The following is a 23,679-nucleotide window of genomic DNA, read 5'->3' on the forward strand; positions in this document are numbered from 1 at the left end:
TCAAGGACAACCTCTGCCAGAGCTATGGCTGACCCAAGGCCATGCTAGCAGGTGCAAGTGGAGGAGTGGGGAATCAAACCCGGTTCTCCCAGATAAGAGTCCGCACACTTAACCACTACACAAAACCGGCTCTCGCTGAAAATGTCAAGACAGTGTGCGGTTGCAATAAAAAAGGCCAACGCCATGCTGGGAATTATTAGGAAGGGAATTGAAAATAAATCAGCCAGCATCATAATGCCCCTGTATAAATTGATGGTGTGGTCTCATTTGGAATACTGTGTACAATTCTGGTCACCGCACCTCAAAAAGGATATTATAGCATTAGAAAAAATCCAGAAAAGCAGCTAGAATGATTAAAGGTTTGGAACACTTTCCCTATGAAGAAAGGTTAAAACACTTGGGGATCTTTAGCCTGGAGAAACGTCGACAGCGGGGTGACAAGATGGAGGTTTACAAGATTATGCATGTGATGGAGAAAGTAGAGAAAGAAGTACTTTTCTTCCTTTCTCACAATACAAGAACTCATGGGCATTCAATGAAATTGCTGAGCAGTCGGGTTAGAACGGATAAAAGAAAGTACTTCTTCACCCAAAGGGTGATTAACATGTGGAATTCACTGCCACAGGAGGTGGTGGCGGCTACAAGTATAGCCAGCTTCAAGAGGGGATTGGATAAAAATATGGAGCAGAGGTCCATCTGTGGCTATTAGCCAAAGCATATTGTTGGAACTGTCTGGGGCAGTGATAGTCTGTATTCTTGCTGCTTGCGGGGGCGGGGGGGGGCAAAGTCGAAGGGCTTCTAACCCCACTTGTGAACCTCCTGATGGCACTTGGGAGTTTTTTTGGCGACTGTGTGACACAGAGTGTTGGACTGAATGGGCCATTGGCCTGATCCAACATGGCTTCTCTTATGTTTTTAGGGGGATCCATGTAACTGCTTAGCCTGTAAAAAGAGCTTTTCCCCATTTCACACCTAAAAGACAAGCACAGACCATAAAAAGTACTGAAAAGATGCCAACTTCTATAAAATGCTTGAATCTACAGGGGGGAAAAAACCCTTACTCTAATCAGAAAGAAATTTTGTAAGTGCTGGGACTGTGTGAAGAGCATTAGCTATGCTGAAAAACCCAGAAAGATCCCATAAGAAGACAGCAAGGATGGGCAATGGGATCTTAAGGTTAGGAAAGCAACTGATCTCTCTGTTAGATTTTGTTATTTTAATATTTATTTTCCAGACCTCCCATTGAGCTGGAAAAATGGGAGAAGGTCTGGAAAGTAAATATTAAAATAACAAAATCAATATCATTTAAAGAGAATTTGTATTTTAATTTAACTGACTGGTTTTTATGTTTAATTTTAATTGTTAAATTTAAAGTTTTATTATTTATGTTAATGTGTAAGTTGTTGTTAGCCGCCCTGAGCCGCCTAGGCGGGGAGGGCGGGATAGAAATAGAAATAAAAAGTTATTATATTGTATAAAATGGTTTATAGATGGTACATAACAGCTGCGAAATTGGCGAAAATGTATCCTGGGATGTCTAATGAATGCTGGAAATGTAAAAACAATGAACGTATTTTTTTTTTCATATGTGCTGGTCCTGTAAAAGAGCTGTTGGTTGATGATACATGAGTTGTTACAGAAAATGTCGGTGTTGACACTGCCGTTTAAACCAGAAATGTTTTTGCTTAATATTATGTTTGATGTATTTGATAGAAATGTTAAACATATAATTCTTCATGTTAATACAGCTGCTAGGGTATTGTATGCGAAATATTGGAAGAAAGCAGAAGTACCATCAAAAGAGGAGATTCTGAAAAAAATTTTTGAAGCAGTGGAAATGGACATTTTAGCAGACAATGAAGGAAGATGGCAAGTGGGACTTAAAAGAACTTTGGCGACCATTCTACAACTGGATCAGATTAAATGATTGATTTGGTACAAGATTGGTTTATGAATTTAAGGCTTTTATTATAGACAATTGTGAAATCTAGTGATGCAAACTTAAGAAGACAGACGATTAATGTAGCTCAGAGCAATTATATAAGATGGAATATTGAAGTATGTATGCAGGGCTTTTTTTGAGCAGGAACGCACAGGAACGCCGTTCCAGCTGGCTTGGTGTCAGGGGGTGTGGCCTAATATGCAAATAAACTCCTGCAGGGCTTTTTCTACAAAAAAGCCCTATGTGAAACAATGGTGATGTCATGGGGTGCAACCTAATATGCAAAAGAGTTCCTGCTGGGATTTTTCTATGAAAAAAGCCCTGTGTGTATGTGTGGTATTACTTCTCCATTCCCCTGTCCCCTTCCCCATTCCCCTTGAGTTTAATAAACCTGTGTTTGGAAGAATTGAAGAATCCACCCAATGGAGGAATCTCATCAACGCTCTGTATGTGGGAAGGCCCTGAGGCACAAATCTAACTTTCATGTTCCTCAGAGATTCCAAAAAAGGGTGGAACTTTCTTATAGCTGGTTCTGACGAGGTTCTTCAAAAGACCTGGTGGTGTTGGTTCAAAAAGGCTGAGAACGTGGTGTAAGCCAAAATGCCCTCAAAACGAGGTTGGGGAATTAGTTTGATGGACACCCGGCCTTAATAGGAATCTTTTTACCAAATGTATACCAGGCTCAATCATCCAGAGAGTGAATGCTCAATAAAATGGGCTCTAATTTAATAAAATCAATTGTAATTAATTTGAAATAATAGTTCTTTCATACAAGATAAAAATACAAAACAATCACACATTCACACAGGTCTAAAGAAATATAGATAGATCGATAGGGGTACATATAAGGATAAACATACAGGGTGATACTACCTCTCGCAGACTCCAAGGAAGACTCCGATGGCGACTAATGAGGGAATGGGGGAGGGCCCGAAACTGATCAGGAATCGGGGATGTATCTACACAGCGGGAAATGGGGGTTGCTGAATAGAAAGCACACATGAGTGGAGTTGGGTCAGAGGTTAAATAGACTCCCTCAGACCCTCCAGGGGCTGGGAGGTCTTGGGGAGGAGCAGGGGGAAGGCTCTGTGATGACCAAGGAGGCTGGACATTAGCAGAGCCAATGGTGAGTTCCTTGCTGACACCTAATTGGATGCCAGTTTGGGCCAATGAACTTCACCTTAGTCCGGTGAACCTGGAAATTTCCAAGCTGCAACGCTGCCTGGGGCGGCTCCAAGGTATTAGACTGGGGTGAGAATGGGAATGGCTGGATACTTAAGGTTAAATGGGATTATCTGGGAAGGCGACAATAGGGAATCAAATACTGGCCTAGGTATCCACCCGGGTAAGACAAAAGACTTGATGAAGACAGGAGATGTCCTTCCTCTTATTTCATCTTCTGCTGGGCAAGGTTTATTGTTCTGGTATTGCTGAGCAATTAGGATCAACAGTGGAGCTATTAATCCATTCATGAGGTTGCTTGCAGGCTAGGGTGTGTACGTGTGACTTTCCCACTAAGAAGGAATGAGTCCAGCCTGGCAGGGTATGCTTGGATCAGGAAAGCAAGATGGATTCTGCTGTTCTTAGCCTTAGGTTCATGGAGGCAGGCTGGAAACATGGTGGCCTGGCTTCTTCCACTGCAGTGGCCAAGACTGGGCACACAAGGAGCAGCTGGAGCATGTCTGTAGTTCTGGCTAACACTCTTCAGAGATGTAGAATGCAAAGCTGAGGCTTATAGTATCCACATAAGCCTTAGAAACTGTAAGCAAAGTCCACTTCTTAGAGCAGATGTGTGAGAGTCAAATCTCCAGGCACCCTGGCAACCATACTGGTGATCATGATGTCCATGTGTATGAAAAGTAGGGGGCTTTTCCTCACAGTGGTTACACAAAGAAGGGCGCTTTTTCCGTTTCTCCTCCTCTGTGGAACTCACCGCTTCAGGTGATCTGCCTGTCTAACTCTGACACCTTCAGAACTGGTGAACACAGTTCCTTTCTCAGAGCTTAGGAAGGAACAGACAATTTGAGGGTCACAAACCTCTACAGCCTCTCTGCTGCTGGTGTAAATATAGAGGTAGAAGCAGTTCTGGAGTGGTGTTTCTCAACCCTAATCCCTCCCTAGTTCAGCCTGCTGTGAGTTTTTTGGGGTTTCACCACTTTGAAGCCAAAAGCATTCTGGAAGTAGGATTAATTTAGGCTGAAAGAAAAAGGTAAATAATCACCCTGTGATTTCCAGGGTGCAAACCCTGCCCGTGGGCATGATATATGGGAGTGAGCAGTGAGGAGTGAGCAGTGAAGTGGCCAAATTTGCGGATGACACTAAATTGTTCAGGGTGGTGAGAACCAGAGAGGATTGTGAGGAACTCCAAAGGGATCTGTTGAGGCTGGGTGAGTGGGCGTCAACGTGGCAGATGCGGTTCAATGTGGCCAAGTGCAAAGTAATGCACATTGGGGCCAAGAATCCCAGCTACAAATACAAGTTGATGGGGTGTGAACTGGCAGAGACAGACCAAGAGAGAGATCTTGGGGTCATGGTAGATAATTCACTGAAAATGTCAAGACAGTGTGCGTTTGCAATAAAAAAGGCCAACGCCATGCTGGGAATTATTAGGAAGGGAATTGAAAACAAATCAGCCAGTATCATAATGCCTCTGTATAAATCGATGGTGCGGTCACATTTGGAGTACTGTGTGCAGTTCTGGTCGCCGCACCTCAAAAAGGATATTATAGCATTGGAGAAAGTTCAGAAAAGGGCAACTAAAATGATTAAAGGGCTGGAACACCTTCCCTATGAAGAAAGGTTGAAACGCTTAGGGCTCTTTAGCTTGGAGAAACGTCGACTGAGGGGTGACATGATAGAAGTTTACAAGATAATGCATGGGATGGAGAAAGTAGAGAAAGAAGTACTTTTCTCCCTTTCTCACAATACAAGAACTCGTGGGCATTCGATGAAATTGCTGAGCAGACAGGTTAAAACGGATAAAAGGAAGTACTTCTTCACCCAAAGGGTGATTAACATGTGGAATTCACTGCCACAGGAGGTGGTGGCGTCCACAAGCATAGCCACCTTCAAGAAGGGGTTAGATAAAAATATGGAGCAGAGGTCCATCAGTGGCTATTAGCCACAGTGTGTGTGTGTGTGTATATATATATATATATATTTGGCCGCTGTGTGACACAGAATGTTGGACTGGATGGGCCATTGGCCTGATCTAACATGGCTTCTCTTATGTTCTTATGTTCTTATATTTCTTCATGGTGAGTTTGAGGGGATCCAAAGCAAAAATCATGAAGCTCCATGAGGATACCTACTTGGGAGTCATGGTTTTCTTGCATGGTGTTTCCACAGGGCCGTAAATCTGTGATTTCTGAGGTGCAAGCTCTGCCCATGGACACAGTATGTCACTTGATGGTGAGCTTGGGGTAGTCCAAAGCAAAAATCATGAGGATCCATGGACTGGGACCTTGTTTTGGCTCCATGGTGATTCCGTGAATCTGTGGGTCTGTGATTTCTGAGGTGCGATCTCTGCCCACAGACATGATATCTGATTTGCTGGTGAGCTTGGGATGACTGAATGCAGAAATCATGAAGATCTGTGAGGATCTGCAATCTGGAACCTTGTTTTGGCTCCATGGTGTTGCAGTGAGGCTGTGGAGCCTCTATTTCTGGACTCCGAGCTCTAGCTATGGACATGGTTAAAGATTTTATGTTGAGGTTGGGAGGATCCAAAGCAAAAATCATGAGGATCCATGCTTTAGAAACATGTTTTCCCACAGTTGTGGTGCCACAAATCCATGGAGGCACGATTTTTGTGGTGCTGCCTACAGTCTAAGAATGATCTAGAGCATGATGCTGCTTTAATTTCATTTCAGTGTAAAAACCATGTGAATTCATGAGAATCTGTGCTTTGGAACCATGTTTTTACAGTACTGTGGCGCCACCAATCTGTGGAAGCGTGGTTTTTGTTGTGGTACCACCAGCAGTCTAAGACACACTATACTGTATGATGGTGATTTTGTTTTGATTCAATGCAAAAATCGTATGAATTCAAGAAGATCTGTTTAGACCCAACTTTTATCCAGACCCTCTCCAGAGACCACAGAGATCAGCGCCCTCTGTGGGAAAGGGTGACTGCAGAGGGCAGCAGTGGGGGGGAGAGGGCTTTGTGGAATCAAAGCCAAAGCCCACCTCCCCACCCCAGTCTCCAGGCATTCCCAACTTGGAGTTGGCAACCCTCACAGAGGGAGGAATTCTTCAGAAGGATCCTGAGAATAGACAGAGGATGGAGGTGAACAGTTCAGGTTTGCCAATAGCCTGGAAGAAGGTCTGAGTTCAAACCTGACTCCTTCGGCCCAGCCTTCCCTCTGGGACTGGTCTACCTTGCAGGGTGGCTGGATGGTGCAGAGAAGAGGGAAGGGCCCAGTGGAGCTCCTGGAAGAAGGGTGGAGTGGAAACGGCTAAATCAGTTGGGGAATTTACCAGGAGGGCAGAAGAAGGAGACAGCATTGGATTTATATCCTGCCCTCCACTCCGAAGAGTCTCAGAGCAGCTCACAATCTCCTTTCCCTTCCTCCCCCCCAACAGACACCCTGTGAGGTGGGTGGGGCTGAGAGGGCTCTCACAGAAGCTGCCCTTTCAAGGACAGAGGCTCAGAGCAGCCTACAATCTCCTTTCCCTTCCTCCCCCACAACAGACACCCTGTGAGGTGGGTGGGACTGAGAGGACTCTCACAGTAGCTGCCCTTTCAAGGACAACCTCTGCCAAAGCTATGGCTGACCCAAGACCATTCCAGCAGCTGCAAGTGGAGGAGTGGGGAATCAAACCCGGTTCTCCCAGATAAGAGAGCTCTGGCTGACCCAAGGCCATTTCAGCAGGTGCAAGTGGAGGAGTGGGGAATCAAACCCGGTTCTCCCAGATAAGAGTCCGCACACCCACTACACCAAACTGGCTCCAGGAAATATAACGCCATAGAGACACTTCCCCCCTCTAAAACAGCCATTTTCTGCATGGGAACTGACCTCTGCAACCTGGAGATAAATTTTAATTTGGAGAGAGACCCCGCCAGGAGGTTGGCCAGCCTAGCAGAGACCCTGCAGTTGACCCCCTTCCTCCAGCCGGGGGTCCTTCGCCTTCAGCCCCCTGCCCCCCCCCCCCCGAGCTGTGCACCGTCGCCTGCCGGGGGGGGACAGAAACGTTAAAGGGTCTGTTGGAAGAAGAAGAGCCTGAGCTCACCATCACTAACGCCCCCCCCCTTGTGTTTGACGGTCCTTATTCTAGGAGGGGGGATTAAGGAGGGGGGACCCAGCTGCAGCCTCCTTTTCCTGAGCTGGCTGAAGAGCACCGGGGATTCCCCAGGAGGAGCGCAGCCCCCTGCAGCGGAGTTACTCCCGAGCAGCACAAGGCGTGGCTGAGGGCAGCCCAAGGAAGCCCCTCTGCAGCAGGGAAAGGGTTAAGGCCGCCGAGCTGCTTGCTAGAGAGGCTGCGCCAGCAGTGGGGGGGGGCAGGAGAGGAAGGGGGCTTTTCCAGGGGGAGGGGTTTGCTTTTGCAGAGTTCGGGAGAACTGGGGTGGGGGCTGCAGAGAAGCAGCAGGAGGAGAGAGGAGCCTTGCAGCAGCCGCATCCCGGGGAGGTTTACTTGCAAGTAAGTCTTGGAGGAGGAGAGGGGGGGGGGGGATAAACGTTTAGGTTCTGGAGGGGGAGGAGGGGGGGATCATTGCAAGCCGGGGCTGTCCTGGGTCTCCCACCTCCCTCCCGTGCAGCCATTTTCTCCCGGGGAACTGATCTCTGTACATTGGAAGGAAAGGAAAGGTCCCCTGTGCAAGCACCAGTCGTTTCAGACTCTGGGGTGACGTTGCTTTCACAACGTTTTCACGGCAGGCTTTATACGGGGTGGTTTGCCATTGCCTTCCCCGGTTCTCTACACCAGGGGTGGCCAACGCTAGCTACAACTCCCAGCATGGCCAATGTCTGGGGCTGATGGGAGTTGTAGGCAAAAAACATCTGGAGAGCTACCGTTGGCCACCCCTGCTCCACACCCCCCCCCCCACCGCAAGCTGGGTACTCATTTGACCAACCTCGGAAGGATGGATGGCTGAGTCAACCTCTAGCGGGCTATCTGAAAACCCAGCTTCCGCCGGGGATCGAACTCAGGTCGTGAGCAGAGCTTAGGACTGCAGTACTGCAGCTTTAACACTCTGCGCCACGTTGGATGTGGGTTCTAATTCTGGGAGAACTTCAGGCCCCACCTGGAGGATACAAACCAAGAGATTCGTCATGGAAACAGCTAAAGCCGCCATAATCAACCACTGTGAAGACATAACTCACAAATGTTGCTACATCCAAGTGGGCAGCCTTGTTGGTCTGAACTAGTAGAAGAAAACAGGAGTCCAGTGGTGCCTTTAAGACCAACTTAGTTTTATTCAGAACGTAAGCTTTTGTGTGCTCCAAGCACTCTTCATCGGACGAGGAATCCGGTACAGTGAGTAGAGCCACACGGAGCTGTAGGCAGTGGCTCAGAGTGCAAGATGGTACAAATTTAAGATCCAATGAGAATACAGATCGAAATATTATTTCTTATGCTCATTTATCAATAAATCACATCTCTTTCATGCATATATCCATTGCAGTTCACAGCATACAGTGCCCAAAATGTCCCTTAAAGTGCAAGCGTCTTCTCAGCCTCTCGCAAGAGAAGATCCTGTATTCCTTTAATAAAGTGCCAGCAAAAAGTATTGTCAGTTTCACATGTCGATTTCAGTGCAAAGTGGGGGCCTTATGAGGATGGCCTGGATTAATCTTTCAAGGATTTCTTTGGCACTGTAGCAAACTTTCTTGGTTATTTATTCAGGGTAGTTGATTGATTATTTTGGCTTCACCCCCCTAGAGGTTGGTTATTCTTGTAGGCACTGGGCTTGTTCAGCTTTGTAAGCGGAGTTTGTCGGGGGTAAGCGATAATCAGTGTAAGAAAAGTTAACTGCATGAAACTGACGTTCTCTTGCTGGTCTTTTTCATTCTGCAAACCAACAACCCAGGCAGGCCTTTTGGGGAGTGGGGTGAGTTAAGAAAGGGGTGTGGGCTGGGGGAAGGGAAGTCCAGCCTGCCTTGGCTGCAGCCCCATCCTAACCTCCGGATGTGGGGCCAGTGTGGGGATTGGGCTGCCTAGGAGAGGAGAGGAACATTTGAAATACCCCTGTTGCCAATGTGGAGAGCGCCTAGCAACCCTATGGGTGCTCATGGAAACACCACCCTCACCCACCAATCAGAGCATTAGGCGGCTCCCCTGACAGGCAGAGAGGGGAGGAGCTTGCCGATGTGGCCACGCCCCCAATATATACAAGGCCTGGAGGAACAAACGCCACACAAAAATCCACCACTGTGAGAATCATGGCATGTAAATAAACCAGGGAACTCCACGGATGTGGGTTCGAGTCCCCACCTGCATCAGTGTTTTGCAAAGTGGGCACCCAGGGAGAGAACACGCCTGCTGCAAACACATCACCCCTGCCCCATCCCTCCACAGCTCACTTGGCAGAGGCAGCTGCAACACAAGGCCAGATTCTCCCTCCTGCGCTGGGGTTGGGGTGGGAGGCCGGGCATCTTTTTGCCAGATGAGAGAGGCGCAGACCCCCAGGCAGCACAACAGGGAGGAACACCAGAGCACAGTCCCAGGAGGGGTCCGTTCACATCTCATAAAGGGAGATGCCAACAAGACTATGAAGCCTGCCTTTTGGGGGGTCGGGAGGCCCAGAAAGGAATCCCAGATGGGATCACATGTGTTGAATCATTCATGCTGATTGGCTGGTCGCATGGCAGATATTTTGGCTGACTCTTCTGCAACTAGCATCTCCACCACTGAGGTACTTAGTAGCCATGCAAAGGTGTTCAAGGTCATGGTGTAGGCTTTGTTCCAAATAGTCTGGACTCTGGAAAATGGTCCTTCTTTCAGGGTGAGCTAGAATATGAGGCTGGGAGAAAACTGTGATAATTCTCTGGATGAAGGACATGTGGTCTATTGCCTGCTTCTTTTTGGGAATGGAGGTTGTATTTATTACATGCATCTATGTGTCTGCATATTTGTGTGTGTGTATATATATCTTCCTTTTGACACACTCCTGTCCGTCTCCCTCTGTCCCCTCAAGGAAAAGCCTCCCTTCAGAGCCAAGTAGTTTTAGTTGGCAGTTTTTAATTATTTTAACTTTGTTGTCATCTGCCCACAGCCCGTTCATGAGAAAGGAAGGAATACAAGTTAACAAAAACAGAACAAAGTAAATAAAGGCCACTTTTGAAAGACAGAGGTGGCCGAAGAGAAGGGGAAGGAGATGGAAGAGCAGGACCCAGAAGGAGCTGGAGCTGGCAAGAAAGCAAGGAAGAGTCCCCATCCCATCCCACCTGGAAGTGATGCTGAATTCTGGGAAAGGGCTGTGTCAAAGGCCATGGCTAAGTATACCATGACCTCAGATGTGCATCGCCAGTGCTTCCGGCAGTTCCGCTACCATGAGGCCGATGGGCCCCGAGAGGTTTGCAGCCAGCTCCATGGACTTTGCAGCCAGTGGCTGAAGCCGGAGAGGCACAACAAGAAGCAGATCCTGGACCTGGTGATCCTGGAGCAGTTCCTGACTCTCCTGCCCCAGGAAATGCAGGGTTGGGTCAGAGGATGTGGGCCAGAGACCAGTTCCCAGGCGGTGGCCCTGGCTGAAGGTTTCCTCCTGAGTCAGGCAGAGGAGAAGAGGCAGGCAGAACAGGTGAGGGGATTCTCTCCTGTATGTCTAATTTAAGCAACAATATCTGACCTTATCTTAAAGTTTCCTTGCCAGATAACTGCCCAGAGCTTCTTCTGCTAGAGAATTTCTGACCCCTGCAGCTACCTCACCAACTCTGCTGAGAGAAGGGTGCAGAATCTGGGAGTGGGGCAGGATCCCTTCCTTGGTCTCATTCCATTCCATCTCTTACCCCTCTCCCTGGCTGCTGTTTCAGATGCGAGGAGCACCTTTGGAGATGGAAGCTGCAATCCCCGAAGCAGAAGGAGCTTCCTTGGAGCAGGGGCAGAGGGTGTCGGCGGTGGAGCGTGCCCAAGGTGCCCTCTCCTGTGGTAAGGACTCGTGCCTGGGTGCAGTTGGGGCAGCCTGTGAATGTGATGGGTAGAGAGTTCAGGTCAAGTGAAAATGAAGCAACTCAGAGTTAATTGGTGTCACTCTATGTCCACAAATTGTGAAGCCTCTAAAATAAGATTAGACAAATTCCTGGGGGTCAATTTCTGTCATTAATTAAAAAATATATTCCTATCTCACCTTCCTTCCATGAAGGTCTTGAATTGCGAGGAGGGAGGGGAATGCAGACAAGCCTCAGCAGAGCCCTTCAGCCTGGGGAGTCAAGGGAGCCCCCACCTTCTGGGGGAGCAGAGCTCTGGAAAGCACTTCCTAGGGGCCAATAATCCTGGGGAAATGTGGCTTCGGTGCTTGTGCTTGAAGGGTCATCTGGGGGGCTTCTGTGGGCGGCAGGGGGTGGGGGGCTGCAGCTTGGCCCACCCAGGAGCTGTGGGGAGGGTCTTGGGGTGGGGGTTGGGACAGATGTGATGACATGTTGAAGTTGCTTCTGGCTGAAAACCTGACTGTGAATTTAGCAAGCCCAGAGACACTCTGGAAACTCATTCTCATGACCTTCAAGTTCCCGTAGAGGAAACCCAAGTCCCACAGAAGCCTGAAATATGTTGGCTGCACTGATAATCCCTGAGGCTCGGTGGTCCCTGGTGCTTCTCTTCTGCCTCTCCCAGAATGTAGTAAAAGTGTTTAAAAACTGGGAATGTAGGTAGGGCAAGGTTTCATAATTCTGGGAAGGGGGTGTGTGAAGCCGGGAACAAACAAGCAAACAGCCTTCTTCCTCCCTTGTCTCAGGAACAGGCAGTGAAGAGATGCCATTGAGCCATTGTCTTTTCAGAGGTGTGGAAACAGCTGCTGCACCTGCAATCCAGGTAGGAGAGGGGGCACAGCGAGAGATCCTTTGAATGCTGTTGCATTTACCCATCCCAAGCCTTACTTTCCATACCTTCCCAGACCTTCCCTTCCAGTGTGCAAACTCTGTCTGGCGTGATCTCTGAAGAGGAGGGAATCTTCTTGTTCTTCCAGGGTCCCTTTTCCTTTGAGGAGGTGTCCGTCTCTTTCACGGAGGCAGAGTGGGCCCTGCTGGATCCGAGACAAAGAGCTCTGCACAGGGAAGTCATGCTGGAGAACTACGGGAATGTGGCCTCTCTGGGTAAGGATCTTTTAGTGCAACTTGCTGCCACTGTGAGGAGGAATGAATCCAAATATTGAATAGCATTGCATCATTTTGAGGACTTTCCTGCTACTTGGGAAGGGCTATGGATACTGGTAGAGCATCTGCTTGGAATGAAAAGGTCCCCAGTTCAATCGCCAGCATCTCCAGAGATAAAGATCTGGTAGGAGGTGAAATGAAGACTGTCTGAGACCGTGGAGAGCCGATGCTGGATTGAGTAGATAATACTGACTTCGAGGGAGCAAGGATCTGATTCAGTGTCAGGAAAATTCAGGTGTTCACAGAATCATAGAACTGGACCTGACCTCCAGGGTCATCTAGTCCAACCCCCTGCAAAATACAGGGAACCCACCAGGGCCAAATATAGGGCCCATCTATAGTATGTAGTGACACCAGGTGAAAGAACTGCCAATAACAAATCCTACCATACAAAACGGGGTCTATATGTTCCAGCCACCGCAGACCTATTTCAAGTGAAGGCAATTCCATTCCTATTACGTTTGCTGCATGCCCAGAAGATGGCAAAAAAAAAAAACTACAGGCCTGGAGGAACCTTTTCTAAACTGGCCTGGAGGAATTTGTTTCCTGATCCCAAAGTGGGAGTCGCATTTCCCTGGGCCTGTAAGAAAGTGTCACAAGACCTAAGCTCCAATGCAACCCTCCCTTTCCACCCTCTCATTGTCTACCTGACTTCACAGAATCACCATTGGTGTCAGATGGCCTCAGTTGCCCTTCTGCAAGTTCACACACATGAACAACGCAAGAAGCTGCTATGTAATGAATCAGTCCCTTGGTCCTCTGTTAGAATAATCGGATCACAGAGCTGGAAGGGGCCACAGAGGCCATCTAGTCCAACCTCCTGCTCAATGCAGGATGAGCCTAGAGCACCCCTGACAAGTGTTTGTCCGGCTGCTGCTTACAGACCGCCAGGGAAGGAGAACTCTCCTCTTCCCTAGATAGCTGATTCCACAATAGAACAACTCTTACTATATAGCTGGAATCTTCCTGCCCTTAATGTAAAGCCATTATTGCGAGGCTTCTCCCCTTTTTAAAAATCTCCAAAGAAGGAGAGCTCAGCAGCTCCCAAGGAAGGTCCCAGGCCCAGCCCCCAGAATCTCCAGGGAAAAGGATCAGGTAGGAGGTGGTTGAAAAACATCTGCCTGAGACTGGGAAACCGCTGCTCGACTGAGCATTCTGACTTCAATGGACCAAGGGACTGATTCATTACATAGCAGCGTCTTGCGTTGTTCTTGTGTATGTACTTGCAGAAGGGCAACTGAGGCCCGTGTTGTGGCCATCCCCTAGAAGGTGTCATGGCCTAAGACAAAGTTGACGAGAGCCCCTCAGATGCACTCCGGAAAGGGTCAAGTCCTCATTTCTCTGTTGGCAGCCTTTCCACCACACCCTTCCCCTTGGTTGGGATTACAAACATCTGCTCTGCCATTGAGCTGGAAAGTATCCTGTCAAGAACCGAAGCCTGGTGTTGGGGAATTGCTTTTTATATTCTCTTATGATTACACAGACACTTTCCCTTACCATTGTTTCTCAAAACAAAACTTTCTCCCAGCATCTAATCCATGAGACAGAAAGCCACTGTTCTACATAAAAAACTGATGAGACTTATGCGCAATACATAGCCTCTCCTTCCCGGTGTAGTGAACGCCGCGTGGTCACTGTCCGGCTATGCCTGGCAGATGGTCACTGCAATGGCCTCTCCTGCATTACTGCATCCGTGGCAACACTTTCTCGCTGGTCCCCCCCCGTTTCTCACAGAATTTGCCACGTCATGGTGCGACCGAATGTCCGGCGGTATAACCGGATGGGCAGGCTGGGCTCACCAACCTCGTCAGCCAAGAGAAGGAAAACTCTAACATCAAACCCGGGCAGATAGAGCTCGTTAATGTAACACCTACCACCTGGAGGACTCGCTGCCGGCGTCCCGGCTTACTGGGCCATGGCAGATGACCCCAAGGTGAAAGGGTGGAGCCAGTACTGCGCACACTGTGCTTCACCTAAAAATTCCTCTGCGCAGGCCTGAAGGGCATATCCACATCCACAACCCACAACACACCAAGTCCTGCAGCGATGGGCAAGGGGCGAAACGGCAGGTGGAAGATGCCACTGGAAGCCGCAGTCCCGATCCTGCATGTAGGCGGTTCAGGGTATTGGTCGGCTGATGCTGACCCGGAGACCAAAGCATCTTTCGGCAGCACCCTGAATGACCAAGCAGCCTTATCTAGGGACAGCACTGCTTGCTCCACACGGAGAGGAGCCTAGAAAAGGTGGCCTAAACAAAGCTCATCTCCCCCACCCCAGTTGGCTAGCCGCGGTCAACGGGCATCCTTACTTGCGGTCAAAAAATAACAACAAAGAAAAGGCATGCACCTGCCTCACAAAGTGTGCAAAGCCACCAGCGAGCCCGCAGGAGACGTGGACTACTGCACCCTTCTTAAATCTTTGTTCACGAAGTCAAGCCGAGATGGAAAGACAGCGTATTCAGGCTACTTGTACGAGAAACAAAACAACTTCCAGTTATAGATAACAAAACTTATGCACTATGCTCTTAGAACTCTTAGAACAGTTTCCACCTGGGTCCCCCTTTTTACCTCAGCAACACCCTGTTCAGACCCCTTTTAAAATATATTTAAAAATTGATTAAGGATTTAAAAGTAAGACATCACAAAACAGCAGTTTCTGCAGTTCAGCAACAGTAAAAGAAGAAAAAGTAACTGTTCTATCTAAGATATGAAGTACTTAGAAGGCACCTCTTGTTGCAGCATAAGAATTTCAACTGTAGCCTAAATGACTCTAGAGAGAACTATTCATCATGATGCAGCAGGAAAACATCCAGGTGTACTAGCATGCCATGAGCATAAAGTTAGCCCGGCTTCCCTCTTATCCATCCCTGTATTATAGTTTCTACCTCTCAAGGGTCAGGTGGTCCTAATGACCCAATCAAGGGTCCCGCTTGATGGAATTTTCTAGGGGCTGTCAGCACCTTCCTAATCCCCTCACGCTTCTGTTTACAGAACTGGATACAGATTCTCAAGGTTAACCAATGACCACATTCTGGGATCTGGCCTTGAAAAAGATCTTGGTGTTAGCTGCAGGCAGACTCAAATTATGAACACCCAGGAGTCACACCTGGCCACTTAATAATCCCTGTAACCCTTGGGGGAACTTGGGTTCTTTCTTTCCCCATGTGAGAATGATCACTTTCTCTCTCTGTGGTTTCCTCTGTGCAAAAGAATCCAGACGTATAAGAGAGACTGGTGGAGACAGAGAAAGGCCTTGCATCCAAAGAAAGGGTGGAGAGTTCTTCTAGAGGATCCCAAGAGCATATCGCCTTCCCCAAAGAGCTGGCTGATGTCAGTTTTGGGACTCCCCTCAATTCAAGAAGGCTTCCAGTGTGGTCAGAAAGCTGACTCTATTGATAGATAGAAACAGTAATGAGACATGTCTGTGTCAGAACTGGCTCACCTTTGGGGTGGCCAGTCCTGTATACCTTATCTGGGGCGTTATGTAGGCCACCAAACCTACAGTGCAAAAGCCCATGCAACACAGTACAAACTTGTTCCCACCAACACATTTCTTCATTAAACATTTAGCAGTTTGAGCTGTCTCAAAGCTGTGCATCCTTGAGACAGAGGCTTCACTCCTTTCTACAGGGCAGAAATTAATACTTGTGATTCTTACAATGGATAGAGCAAAGAAGAAGACACAGGGGGTTGGACTAGATGACCCTAGAGGTCGGTTCCAACTCTTTGATTCTATGAATCAGAGTCTCAGAGCGGCCCCCAATCTCCTTTATCTTCCTCCCCTACAACAAACACCCTGTGAGGTGGATGGGGCTGAGAGAGAAGCTGCCCCTTCGAGGACAACCTCTGCGAAAGCTATGGCTGACCCATGGCCATTCCAGCAGCTGCAAGTGGAAGAGTGGGGAATCAAACCCGGTTCTCCCACATAAGAGTCCGCACACTTAACCACTACACCAAACCAAGCAGGCACAATGCACCCTCCCCAATTCCAAAGAGATCTAACATACGGAAATATAAAAATGGCAAGGTCCCTTAAAAGCTGAGAGTGAGCATCCATCAATGTTATATCCAGGCAACAGGCCTGGAATAGGCATGCGGGATTCCTGATTCACTTCTGAGCAACTTTTTGTTTGGTACAATCATACAGGCCAGTGGAAAAAGAGGAAGGGAGGGAGGCCTTCTCTGAGCCTGAAATCTGGAGACTCTGAAACCCCTTCTGAGCAAGAGTTCAGCTGAGGGTCTTCACGGGGGGGGAGGTATCCTTAAATACTAGATATTCTTGGGGAAAGGTGGACATGTGGTTAAGATCAGCAAACTGGATGAGGCCAAAGGGCTATCAATCCTTTCCGCTTATAAACATTTAGATGCTGTTAGGTCTTACAAGCTTTTCCAAGTGCTAACAGTTTCTCTCTCTCTATTCCAGCAGAAGATGATCGGAGGAATGAGGAGGGGGAGGAACTTCATCAGCAAATGCAATATAGAATTAAAAATGAAGACTTGAATGAAAATTTCAGGAATCGAGGCAGACCTAAAAGAAAGAAACGCGGCGGTATGGCTGAGAAGCGTGATGGAAGAAAGCGGAATGTATATTTTTCAAAGCAAAGGATAATGAAGGCAAGGAAATCCATTCAGTGTGGAAAATATTTCAGAAATAGATCACAGCTCCTTGTAATCCAAAGAATACACAGAGAGGTGAAACCTTCTGTATATTCAGGGATGAGAAATGAATTCAGTCAGAGTAGAATACTTCAGCTGCACCAAAAATCCCACACAGGAGAGAAACCTTTTGAATGCTCAGAGTGTGGAAAGAGATTTATTGTGAATGGCAGTCTTCAAAATCATCAGAGAACCCACACAGGGGAGAAACCCTTTGAGTGCTCAGAGTGTGGAAAGAGATTCAGTAGAAGTGGTGATCTTCAGCATCATCACAGAACTCACACAGGGGAGAAACCTTTTGAATGTTCAATGTGTGGAAAGAGATTCAGTTGGAGTAGCAGTCTTCAATGTCATCGTAGAATTCACAAAGGGGAGAAACCTTTTGAATGCTCAGAGTGTGGAAAGAGATTCAGTAGAAGTATTGATCTTCAGTATCATCAGAGAACCCACACAGGGGAGAAACCCTTTGAATGCTCAGAGTGTGGAAAGAGATTCAGTAGAAGTGGTGATCTTCAGCATCATCACAGAACTCACACAGGGGAGAAACCTTTTGAATGTTCAATGTGTGGAAAGAGATTCAGTTGGAGTGGCAGTCTTCAAAGTCATCGTACAATTCACACAGGGGAGAAACCTTTTGAATGCTCAGAGTGTGGAAAGAGATTCAGTAGAAGGGGTGATCTTCAGCATCATTACAGAACTCACACAGGGGAGAAACCTTTTGAATGCTCAGAGTGTGGAAAGAGATTTATTGTGAATGGCCGACTTCAAAATCATCAGAGAACCCACACAGGGGAGAAACCCTTTGAGTGCTCAGAGTGTGGAAAGAAATTCCGTCAGAGTGGCCATCTTCAGTATCATCAGATAACCCACACAGGGGAGAAACCATTTGAATGCTCAGAGTGTGGAAAGAGATTCAGTAGAAGTGGCAGTCTTCAACGTCATCGTAGAACTCACACAGGGGAGAAACCTTTTGAATGCTCAGAGTGTGGAAAGAGATTCACTTGCAATAGCAGTCTTCAAAAACATCAGAGAACCCACACAGGGGAGAAACCCTTTGAGTGCTCAGAGTGTGGAAAGAAATTCAGTCATAGTGGCAGTCTTCTAAAGCATCAAAGAACCCACACAGGGAAGAAACCTTTTGAATGCTCAGAGTGCGGCAAGAAATTTAGTCAGAGTGGCCATCTACAGTATCATCGGATAACCCACACAGGGGAGAAACCATTTGAATGCTCAGAGTGTGGAAAGAGATTCAGTACAAGTGGCAGTCTTCAATATCATCAGAGAACCCACACAGGGGAGAAGCCTTTTGAATGCTCAGAGTGTGGAAAGAGATTCAGTCAGAGTGCCAATCTTCAAAAGCATCAGAGAACCCACACTGGGGAGAAACCCTTTGAGTGCTCAGAGTGTGGGAAGAAATTCAGTCAGAGTGGCCATCTTCAGTATCATCAGAGAACCCACACAGGGGAGAAACCATTTGAATGCTCAGAGTGTGGAAAGAGATTCAGTCGAAGAGAAACTCTTCAACAGCATCAGGGAACCCACACAAGAGAGAAACCTTTTGAGTGCTCAGAGTGTGGAAAAAGATTCAGTCAGAGTGGCAGTCTTCAACTTCATCAGAGAACCCACACAGGGGAGAAACCTTTTGAATGCTCAGAGTGTGGAAAGAGGTTCAGTCGGAGTGCCAGACTTCAAAGTCATCAAAGAATCCACACGGGAGAAACCTTTTGAGTGCTCAGAGTGTGGAAAAAGATTCAGTCAGAGTGGTTATCTTCAACATCATAAGAGAACCCACACAGGGGAGAAACCTTTTGAATGCTCAGAGTGTGGAAAGAGATTCAGTGAGAGGAGGAGTCTTGAACAGCATCATAGAAGACACAGATGGGGGAATCATTAGAATTCCCAATGTCCGGCTGTGGCTTGCCACACCTGGGCTCGTTAATGACCCCAACGGACGCTTTGATGTTGGAGAGACAGCATCCCAATGAATGAGACCACTCCCCACCCCCCCTTGAACTTGCTGATAAACTCCAAACATGAGAAACCTTTTCATTGCTTAGAGTGTGAGAGAAGATTCAGTTAAAGCAGCACTCTTCAGCTGCATCAAAGTACCTGCACATGGGGAGAAAACCTTTGAGTGTGCAGATTCAGTCAGTGTGACAATTTTCAAAAGCATATATGAACTCTTATAAGGGAGAAGCCTTTTGGCTTTTCAGACTGTGGAAAGAGATTCTGTTGCAGAAGCGTGATGGCAACTGAGACCCCACACAGGGAAGACACCATTTTAACGTTGGGTACTTTGCAAGTGATTCAGTCGAAGAAGTTCTCTTCTACTGTGTTGAGGAACCCGCACAAGGAGGATCCATGTAACCTCTTAGCCCATAAAAAGAGCTTTCCCCCTTTTTCATATGTAAAAGACAACCACAGACCACAAAAAGTATTGATGCCAATTGCGTATAAGGCTCTAATCTGCAGAAGAAACCTTACTCTAATCAGAAAGAAATGTTATAAGTGCCTGGGCAGGGTTTTTTGTTGTTCAGTCACACAGTCCAGTCTGACTCTTTGTGACCCCACGGACAAAATCACGCCAGGCCCTCCTGTCTTCCACCAACCTCCAAAGTCTGCTCAAATTCATGTTAGTTACATAAATAACGCTGCCCAACCATCTCATCCTTTGCCGTCCCCTTCTTCTTTTGCCTTCTGTCTTTCCCAACATCAGGGTCTTCTCCAGGGAGTGCTCCCTTTTCGTTTGGTAGCCAAGGTATTTGAGCTTCACCTTCAGCGCCTGACCTTCCAGGGAACAGTCAGGGTTGATTTCTCTTAGGACTGACTGATTTGATCTTCTTGCACTTCAAGGGACTCTCAAGATTCTTCTCCAGCACCACAGCTCAAAAGCATCTATTCTTCTGCGCTCAACCTTTCTTATGGTCCAGCTCTCACAGCCATACATTACTTCTGGGAATACCATCACTTTGACTATACAGACTTTTGTTGGCAGGGTGATGTCTCTGCCTTTTATTATACTGCTCAGGTTCGCCATAGCTGTCCTCCCAAGGAGCAAACGTCTTTTAATTTCATGGCTACAGTCACCATCTGCAGTGATCTTGGATCCCAGAAATGTGAAGTCTGTCACTACTTCCATGTCTTCCCCTTCTATTTGCCAAGGTGTGATGGGGCCGGATGCCATGATCTTAGTTTTTTGATGTTTCAAGCCTACTTTTGTGCTCTCCTCTTTCACCCTCAACAAGAGGTTCTTTAGGTCCTCCTCACTTTCTGCCATTACAGTGGTGTCATCTGAATATCTGTGGTTGTTGATGTTTTTACTGGCAATCTTAATTCCGGCTTGTGCTTTATTCAGGCCAGCATTCCACACGATGTACTCTGCATATAAATTAAATAAGCAGGGTGACCTAATACATCCTTGTCGAACCCCCTTTCCTATTCTAAACCAATCAGTTGCTCCATATCCCGTTCTGACAGTTGCTTCTCGATCCTTATATAGGTTTCTCAGGAGACGTGTGAGGTGGGCTGGTACTCCCATCTCTTTAAGGACTTGCCACACATCTGCATTGTTTTTTCCTTCTTCTTTTAGGGAAAAAGTTGTGTCCAATGTCAGCTTGGGGACCAACAAAGTTTTATTCTGAGTAGAAGCTTCGTTGTGGAAGCACACTTCCTCAGAGACAGGGAAACAGAACTTCCTCAAGCCCCCTGCCATCTAGGTAGAAAGAGGGTGGGCGGAGGGTTAGTTGCCAGGCAGGGCCAGTTAGAGTCACGATGCAGAAGGAACTGGGCCCTGACTGGGAGAGACCAGGCAAGCCTGATCTTGTCAGATCTCAGAAGCCAGGCAGGGTGGACTCTGGCAAGGACTTGGATGGGAGACCTCCTTGGAATACCAGCAGTGGGGAAGCAGAGGCAGGCTTTATTTAGCTACCTCTCTGGATATCCTCCAGGCCTCCAGCAGGGGTCAGTCACCAGAGGTCGTCATGGCCTTCAGATGCACACACACACACCAAAAGACGAAGAAGAAGATGCATCAGTCACTGGTCATAAGTACAGCTGAGACTGGACTAAAGCAGCTGGTAAAACCTAAACCAGGGGTGTCCAAACTGTGTCTCGGGAGCTACATGTGGCTCTTTCACGCATATTGTGCAGCTCCTGGAGGTCAAGGAGGACCTTAATGCAGGCTTACTCTCAAGTAAGCTTACTTAGCACTGGGACCACAGTTGGCCTCTGAGCACTGAGATAGGCAGATTTTTTTTTTGTTATTTATACTTTATTACGTTTTTCATAAAGCATATCACAGACATTCATTCCGTCGAATGAACAGAGGCACTCATCCTACACCTTGTGCACCGCCACCATATATTCTCCTAATCTGAACTGCCTGAAATTAATCGAGTTAATTAGATGCCGGCATGCCAATTCCCCAGCCCAAGCGCCCTCAGGCAAACAAATCCCAGACTTCAAAATGCAGAGCTTTGAGCATTAGATGCTTCTAAAAAAGCTGACCAAATCTCTTCAAATTGTTGTTGTTGACATTGCCGGCGATATGCTATCCTTTCTTGCACAGCCAAAGCATACATTCCCTCGAGCCAAGTAGTAATCATGCCGGTGAAGTCTACACACCACTGCAGCAGGATGAGCCGCTTCGCAATCATTATCGCACGTGCCGCCCATCTTCGCTGCCAACGAGTCAGTGACCAGGTCGTCGGGAAATAGTTCAGTAATATCTGCATGGCAGAAATAGACTGGTCAATGAGATAGGCAGATATTTAACTGAGAGTGAAGGGGGGAATGAAGGGGAAATAGGCAGGCTTGCAAGCGCTTCTCCTCCACCACACGGGTCACCCAGGGGCCTAGAGTGGGGAAAGCCAGTGCAAGAGCTAAGAGATCCCCTGGAAGGACGTATGGAACTAAAGGGGGCAGTGCCAGGTTCCCCCCATAGATTCATAGCTCTTGGAGGAGCTGCATTTACTAACCTAAATGTCATGGCAAAGAGATACATAATGATGCAAAGGGAGAGGAGATATTTATATGGTGCCCATTGTGGGGAGAAAAAAAAATAGAATTGAGGTTTGGGTCCAACATCAAACCATCAGACTCATATTAATTTGCTATTGACCTGTTGCAGTAAAAAGGCCTTGAAGCATTTTTTCTTTCTGCTTGACCAAATGGGCAGGAAGCTCCTTTCCACTCACCCCCCCCCCCACCTCCCCACTATCACACACAGAATTGCTGCAGGGGCCTTGAAAAGTTATTGTCACAGTTCAGTTTGAACTTGATTATCCCAGGTGGTGTGGCTTAATATGCTAATGAGTGTGTGACCTAATATGCGGGGATGTGGTCTAATATGCTACTGAGTTCCTTCTGGGCTTTTTCTACAAAAAAGCCCTGGACCTATGCATTTGCCTAGGGCGGCGGTCCATGTGTGTGTGTGCGTGCCAGATTAGGCTCTCCCCACGACTTCAAATAGAAAAACAATTATTTGCATTAATTTTGCTGGCCTGAATCATTCTCCCTTGGCGGAGCACTGTTTTTTAAGGTGATAATTTTTTTATGGCCCGCGAATGATGTTATAAATATCCATATGGCCCTTGGCAGAAAAAAGGTTCCCCACCCCTGCTCTACGCACAGGATTACATCTGTCTGAAGTCATCAAAGGTGTAAATTATGACAATGCAAAAATGTTGTTGCCATTGATCTCAAGAGTATAAATTGGTTGTAAGCCGAAGACTCGGAGTCTCTCTAGCCATGTCCTAAAGACGCAGCTTTTGTCTCAGGAGATCTCCGAGAGCTCTAGTGGGGGGTGGGGAAGAAATGTGGGCTTTAGCTATTGTTATGAATACTTACAAATGGGGGATTTAATTGTTGTAACTGTTATGCTTTTATGTCTCCTGAGAACTGTGCCCCTTTGGCTGCCGTCCCAGAGCTTAGAAGGTGATTTGTTATCGTTATTGTTAAATAAAGGAAGTTTTTGGTTTTCACGCTTAAAGTGTTCTTGGGTAGTTAATTTCATATTGTTAGATAAGTTTTTATTTCAAGGATTCCAGCGCAGACCCTTGCAAAGACCTACAAGGAGGAAAAGAACCAAGACCTCCGTGGGTGCGAGGGGCCCCCATGTTGGCTCCCCCCCCCACGAGGAATTCCACCAACATCTGTGTGTTTCCTTCTTCCACTAGTGCCAAAAAATAATTCCCTAACCTTTCCCTATGATGGTCTTGCGAGGACTGTTATTCCCAGGTTTTGTTTTCTTAAGACGTGTATAATGTTTGTTCATGTCCTGCGCCGCTCAAACTTCTGACATATAACCTATTTGGCTCTTATCTTTAGCAAGTTTGGCCACCTTTGACCTAAGCAGTTAAAGTGGCAGTTCCAAACAACAACAGAATAGGAAAAAGACTCTTGAGTTGTGCCTATGAAACAACGGAACAGAGATTATTTTTCCACCTGTGAAACTGAAATGCAGAATTCTTGCAAAGGAAACAAACACGCAGGCAGGCACATAAATAAGAATGTAAAAATTTAAAAAAAGGGTGGGGGGTTGAATAAGCCTGTCCTTAGGCCAAAGCCACAATATCCTCCCCACAAGACCCCCCATTTTCCCTCCAGGATGCTATAGGTTTCTATGGTCTCTTGCTCCCAAAGAACGAACCCCCTCCTCTTTCTACAGAAGGTCTCCCCTCCCCATTGATCCCATGTCAGAGAGTGCAGCCAATGCCATTAATCATCCATACATATTTTTCCTGCCCCACCCCCCGCCCGCAAATGCATCTATGGG

The 23,679-nt window shown here is 47.3% G+C and overlaps 1 protein-coding gene and 1 pseudogene across 1 annotated transcript in view; both read left to right on the forward strand.

The window, feature by feature from the left end:
• LOC132571572 (zinc finger protein 709-like) overlaps positions 1-23,679 on the forward strand; it is a 172,672-nt gene that overhangs the window by 72,972 nt on the left and 76,021 nt on the right. The window lies entirely within an intron of this gene.
• Positions 10,356-18,798, forward strand: LOC132570888 (oocyte zinc finger protein XlCOF6-like; annotated as a pseudogene).

The sequence above is a fragment of the Heteronotia binoei genome, chromosome 5 (genome assembly GCF_032191835.1).
Source record: "Heteronotia binoei isolate CCM8104 ecotype False Entrance Well chromosome 5, APGP_CSIRO_Hbin_v1, whole genome shotgun sequence".
Lineage (NCBI taxonomy): Eukaryota > Metazoa > Chordata > Lepidosauria > Squamata > Gekkonidae > Heteronotia > Heteronotia binoei.